This window comes from Centruroides sculpturatus, unplaced genomic scaffold, assembly GCF_000671375.1.
Source record: "Centruroides sculpturatus isolate CEXI.00-Female unplaced genomic scaffold, Cexi_2.0 scaffold44, whole genome shotgun sequence".
NCBI lineage: Eukaryota > Metazoa > Arthropoda > Arachnida > Scorpiones > Buthidae > Centruroides > Centruroides sculpturatus.
In genome coordinates this window covers 113,333-120,455 of record NW_019384307.1, presented here as the reverse complement: position 1 = coordinate 120,455, position 7,123 = coordinate 113,333, and the positions used below count along the sequence as shown (strand labels likewise).

Sequence of the window (7,123 nt, the reverse complement as noted above, 5' to 3'; positions counted from 1 at the left end):
GTTCACGAAAATTATTATTTTCGTGAACTATTAGTACTTCAGTGTGTAAATTTTCTTTTCTCGTCTCCATACACATGGTCCTTCGCGAAAATTGTTTCAATTTTGCCAGATCTCGACGCTTCTGCTTCTGGTGTTGCCGAATGTTTTTCCCTTATTCCATAAGTGCTTCCATAAGTTCCCTTATTCCATAATTTGCACCATATAAGGAAATTTATAAAGATCTTTTAACTAGAAGCAAGCAATCTAAAATTACATACACTTTTTGCGAAAGGTAAAGCATGAATCTGAAAATAATGCAGAAAATGCTCAGAGGATAACGATAACTTACCAAAAATAAAACGCTCTCGGTTAATAGTGCTTTTAGTGATGACAAAGAAAACATTGTTTAATTTATATTAATATGTATCACTTAAGAAAATTTTAATAAAGATATTTATCTTAATTATGAAAATACTGTATACTAGCATGTGTTTTAATTTTTGGAACCTAACCCTCTTTTTCGTACTAGTTCTTTGTTTCGCATAACACGGATTCGCATAACACGGCAATTTTTTGGAACGTGACTACCGTGTTATACGGGGGTTACCTGTAATCAAAAAGCATAATGTTCAATTAAATGCCAATCAATTCTTAATTCTTATGTGCAAATTCACCAGAATAGTTCATTCTTAATAGTCAGTTTATTAAACATAAAAAATCTTTTATTTATTTGTCGAAACCGTATCTTCTTCTTCTTGTTTCTTCTAATTCTATGTCACGACTTGGTGCATTTATCGACACTTGGCAAATAGTTTCATCAGCCACTTTTAATTCATACAGAAACGCACTGAAGAGGGGCGAAAGCCCGAAACGCGTTTCTGTATGAATTAAAAGTGGCTGATGAAACTATTTGCCAAGTGTCGATAAATGCACCAAGTCATGACATAGAATTAGAAGAAACATAAAAAATCTTCCTTACAACCTTTTGGCTTCAATTCACAAAATATTGAAATATGGTTTGTGTGGTGTACTTGGTTACGGCAACGCGACACACGGGCGAGCTGCCGTGAGATGCTTCCCGAGAGATCTTTTAATTCCTTTCATCCCGTGGGCAATAAGGGAGCTATTTTTTGTATTATGGGTTACATTATGCATTGATATGAACAAACTCATTCGGCCAGGCCTACAATCTGGTGCCCGAAATATCTGGACGGATCATCCCCTGAAAAATTCCAGTGTTTTTCGACCCGTCCGGATTCGATTTCAAGTCTCCAAGAGAGATAAGCTGTCACATTAGCCACTCGATCATCCGGGCCATCATGAAATACAATAGCCTACTGTAGATCCCTATTAAATTTCATATTTTTATATGAATCAAGTCAAATAATATATTTTTAGTGGATATTTCGTTAAGAATTAGCATAATGTGGATAATACAGTCAAAAGATGCACTTTTCCATCACCGAATCTGATAGAATAGCTGAGAAACAGTAGATACTAGATTCTATTATCCACGAAAAATCAACAGGATACTGTATATAGAATATAGGTTATTACAAATCATTCACCTTAGCATTTTATTATAAAATATTTTTAAAAATAATTAAAATTTGAATAAACTGTTAATAAATGCAAGCTTAAATTATCAATTAAAATAAATTATTTTATTAAAATTCGATCGCATGTGATGATTCTCCATTCCCTCCTTGTTTTTTGTTTTTTTCATTATAGATCCGATAGATGGCATAATGTTTCAATGTTTCGATTATCGACGGGGTTAAGATATTCAATGACAGAATAACTTTTAAGATTATTTTTCGTATATTTTAGTAAGATAAAGTCGGAAAATAAAAATGGTTTATAATATTTAATCAATATTGAACAGATGTGTTTGGTGGTTGTTTATAATGCGAATGATGGTTCGTGGACTTATGCTTTGTATGGTGAGTTAGGCCTAAAATTCTTATTTTAATTATTATTATTGTAGTTGACATTAAAAAAAAAAAACTGTAAATAAATATTTCAAACATGATTTGCCATTAAAGTAAATTTGTAGTTAGCATACTGTCGAGAATTTCTTTTACTAATTGCTGCTGTCAACATCCAGAATTCCTCCTACTCCTATATTTTAATAACAAAGTTTTATTTGTCTGTTCTTTATGAAATTTTACATTATATTCACACTATTTGATAATTAATTTTAGAAAAATGCTTGGTTAGCAGGGACCTGAATGATTTGTTAAGAATTAAAATAAAGATAAATCGTGATAGCAATGGAAAACTTATCTTTTCTCATCTAAAAATGAATTTAAGTAAATGAACTGAACTGTGTAATGATCATTAAAAACACTGAAAAAGTACTTTAAAAATATTTACTTGGGGAAAAAAATATTTCTTATCTGCCAAATTTGTCCAATGTTAGTTTTTATTTTATTGATAAGATGTGAATTCTGAATGAGGGATTTGCCATCCTCAGAATTGTAGACCCCCCTATATGATCAAAAAAGCCAATGGAACCTTACCTATAAGTGCAACCCTTCATGATATGTTCTCCTCAAAGGTCAGTTTTTATTGTGAACCGGTACTACTGTATTGCCTATTCTCCATGTCCGCATTGGTCGAGGCAAGTGATAGCGAATGTTGACTGATGCTCTGCATGTAATCGTGTGCTTTGGTGAAAGAAATAGCGAGTACCTAAGCCCCCACATCCCTTAAAACTATATAACATCAAGTACTCCACAAACAGTCAAGTGAGCTACTCAAAGCTGGCATAGTCATGTGGGCTAAATAGTTAAATACAATAGTCTTAGTGGAGTGATATGACTGCCGATCATGTGCTCCTGGAAGTGGCTGATTTCGGGGCTGTATCTGGTGAAGAGTCACATATAGAGGTATGATTCCTTTGTCTTTTTTGCTCCTGTGGATATGGTCTACAGCTCTGGTAAGATCTTAACTGTCTCATTTAGAGGTATAATTGTACCATTTTATTATTATAAAGTGAGGAAATATATGATATAAAATAAATAGCAATCTTTTCTTAAATCTGATATAAAAATAACATCCTTATCTAATTAGGATGGGAAATTTAATGTTTAAAATATAGGAACTGCCCTACTTTCAGCACTGGAGTGAAATTAACGTTACACTATCTGGAACCTGTGACCAGTGCTCTACACGTATATATAGTATATTGCTTGACAAACATTTTCGAGCGATCTGTTCGCTCTTCCTCAGGTCGACTGAAAATTCCCCGATCGGAGTGTATATTATTCGTTTGGATCGGGTGTCGGTTCCGACTGGGTGGGCCGTTTCTGGCATGCGCAGTCATGTGGTGGGGGAGGAAACTGCGGGTTGGCGTCTAACAGCGATTGCCAGGCCAGAGACAGGGTTAGCTCTTCCTTCCGGTTAACGCAGGTGGCTAGCCGGCCGGCGTTGTAGATAGCCGCGGCCTCCAGCCACCTGAGATGCCGTTGGTGGGGCGTGTTGATGATGATAGTAACCTTCTCTAGTTGTGCCTCGATTTCGGGATCTGACGCATATGTGGCCAGGGCTGTGGTTAGCCTCCCGTGTTGGATATCCGCCTGCGTGAACATTAAGCGGATATCCGACACGGGAGTCTAACCACAGCCCTGGCCACATATTCGTCAGATCCCGAAATCGAGGCACAACTAGAGAAGGTTACTATCATCATCAACACGCCCCACCAACGGCATCTCAGGTGGCTGGAGGCCGCGGCTATCTACAACGCCGGCCGGCTAGCCACCTGCGTTAACCGGAAGGAAGAGCTAACCCTGTCTCTGGCCTGGCAATCGCTGTTAGACGCCAACCCGCAGTTTCCTCCCACACCACACGACTGCACATGCCAGAAACGGCCCACCCAGTCGGAACCGACACTCGATCCAAACGAATAATATACACTCCGACCGGGGAATTTTCAGTTGACCTGAGGAAGAGCGAACGGATCGCTCGAAAACGTTTGTCAAGCGATATACTATATATACGCGTAGAGCACTGGTCACAGGTTCCAGATAGTATAACGTTAATTTAATGTTTATCAATAATACTGTTTTAAAGAAAATTAGATCATAGATTTTACACTGTTTTGCAAATGTAAATAGAAAAGTTATATGGAAAGTAAAAGTATAAGAATTGGTAATTTAATAAGGAGAAATAAGTGAATACAGTACATGGAATGTTACATAGGAATTGGTTTGGACCAATTCAGTACAATTTCTAGCATTGTTTATCACTCTGTCATCAGAGTGGAAATTGGAGGATGTCACCAGCAGCTCTAGATTTGTTGATGTTCATCACAGAATAGTCTGACATACAGTATCTCCTGGATTATCCCAAAGTGAAGTCTTTGGAAATAAACTGAAATCATAGGGACTGATGTCTGTTGAGTATGGGTGTATATATTTTTTATCCTCATACACAGAACAAGTGTGTTGCAATGGCTGAAACATGACAAAGACTTTTGTTATGCAAAATGGTAAGCAGATTGTGTTGCAAGAAATGTACATAGTATTGTACATTGACAGTTCTACCAGAGAGCACTTTGTGTGTTAAGGTAACACTATTACAATCATATGCAGCAATGATCATTGATTTCACATTACTAGAGTTCTGTCACACTTTTACAGCCAATTGCAGAGACAGTGTATGTTAAATGACATTTAACAGCTGAACAGTGTCTAGACACTGGTTGTCTGAACCATGGTTTAAAATGTGTTGCAAAGACGACAATCATCTATTTCTGAATTCCGTCTAAATGAACTTTGGCAAAACATTGGCTATTACTTCACTGTTATCCCCCCTCTCAGGAGTCATTTAACCAATCAGGCCATTTGTTTATGATGTCAGAAAAATGGCAATAAACGTGTTCAAATCATGCTAGAATTCTTCTGAAGAAGAAAAAAGTGCCCTTGCAGAAATTATAAAAAATTATCTTGCAGTTGAGGAGAAAGGTCACAACAATCATATTCTGTGGATAAAAAAAAAACCGCTTGGGAGATGATACTGAACAAATTTTCTTCGTCGTTTCCTTGTTGGTGTGCTCGCAGCAAAACCTTATTCTTATTTGTTAAACAAGACCTGATTCTTATTATAAATGTTTCCATCACTATACAAAAATCTTTTAAAATTTATTTAATGGTAGTTTGATAGGTACCTGCATAAAATAGAGAAGTGAATCCCGATAAGACCATCAGCTACCCTCTGGAAGCTTTGGTGGCATAAAATCATAATGCCATCAACTGTTGTTCAGTAGTTAATGTCAATCCTCTTCCATCTAGATCAGTAGTTCTCAATTAGTTTTTCCTGCATACCACCTCAAGAAAGAGCTCAAACTTGTGTACCCCTTATATCAGAAATTCATATTAATCCATGCTAATATTATAAATTCGAAGGTAATTCTGTCTGTCTGTTACATTTTCACGTCTAAACCACTAAACAGGTTTTAATAAAATTTGGCACAGAGATAGCCTACATGTTAGACATGGAATCATTTTACTGCAAGAAAATATCTTACTCCCACAAGAAAATTCGATATAATGTGGGCGAAGCTGTGGGTAGACAGCAAGTGATAAATAGAATAAGTTTTTTTACATTTATTACCTTTAAAATACAATTCTAATAATAATGAAAATAACATATGGTTATTTAATTTTAATGTGACAAATGTGCACAATTTTCTTTGCACAACTTTGTAAAATCTGGTTGCATTTTGGTCAGCTTCAGTCTCAAGTCATCTTCAAGTTGAAGTCGGTGACGATGTTTAGTTTTCATGTTTGTCATGGCTGAAAATTCGCTCTCGCAGAGGTATGTTGTGCAAAATGGCAGTAAATATTTTATTGCCGCTTCGCTGACATGATGATAATGATAATTGTACAATTAACACAAATTGTGTTAATTGTACAATTTTTGTTTCTTGCGTAAGAATTTCATTTAGGTATTGTCACAAATGCATTTTTTTGATGAAATTTCGAGAATATTTTTAGTTATAAATAAACGAATTTGTGCATTTGACATCATGTTGTAAATTGCCGAATTTTTGATGGTCCACCCATTATTTTTTTGATTGCTTCATCTCATGCATTTAAATTTTAAATCGACCGATTTTAGATTGCTGCGCATACCCCTTCATGCAATTTTGCGTATCCCCAGATTTATGCTTACCATTAATTGGGAACCATGGATTTAGCCAACAGGTAGGGGATGACTCTTTACTGAATATTCAACATTATGTTCTCACCCTTCATTTCTGAAGTGTAACTGTGTTTTCAGTACTAAATTACCAAGTCTTGGTTGAATTTCTTCAAGCAAACACTTTGAATGGTTCAAAAATTTAATGCTATGATATTTTTTTTTTCAAAAGAACTCGTATTCTACCAGATTTAAGTTAGTTGTGAATAGGTAAATGATTTATTATTTATACAGTAGAGTGTTGATTATCCAAATCAATTGGGGACTGGGGTTGTTTGGAAAATCGATATTTTGGATAACCGATTATGTACGAAAAAATATATTAATTTATCCCATGTTGAAATTTTTCTCCATTGCGTGTCACTTTGCGTTGAATTTTCGTCGAAGTTAAGCCTAACGAAGACTATTGTATCATTAAAAATTATTTTTTATTTTGTACAAACAAAATAAATATATTGAAAAATATAAAAACAATAAAAATTATACTTCAGAAGTTAATTTAGTATCAAAAACGTAAAATATTTGAGTAGGCCAAGACATAGCCAAAGATTGCAGCGCCACAGCACTGGCGAAAATTTAAATTTGCTGACTGAAATCCTTTTGGATAATTGACATTTCAGATAATTGACTTTCGGATAATCCACGCTCTACTGTAATTGGTTTGATTGATAGAAATTGGCAACAGTGCAAAACATTGCAATTAAATCTTTGTAAGAGAGTTATATGATACAGTAGAACCTCGATTATCCGGACTAATTGGGGATGAAGGTAGTCCAGATAAGGAAAAATCCGGATAATCGAAACAAATACTTTAATTTGTTTTTTAATGATAATACAACACTTTTTTTTTTCGATGGCATATCGGTAATATTAAAAGTAAATACTATATTTAAATCGTGATCAAATTTTCAAGAAACAAACGTTCGTATTGAATTTGGAC

At 35.1% G+C, this 7,123-nt stretch overlaps 1 protein-coding gene across 1 annotated transcript in view; it reads left to right on the top strand.

The window, feature by feature from the left end:
- Nucleotides 1-1,711: 1,711 nt before the first annotated feature.
- The window catches only part of LOC111619770 (regulator of nonsense transcripts 2-like), a 56,604-nt gene continuing 51,192 nt past the window's right edge, over nucleotides 1,712-7,123 (top strand). The window contains exon 1 of the mRNA XM_023361589.1: nucleotides 1,712-1,922. The gene's annotated coding sequence lies outside the window, so the exon portion shown is untranslated. The remainder of the gene's footprint in view (nucleotides 1,923-7,123) is intronic.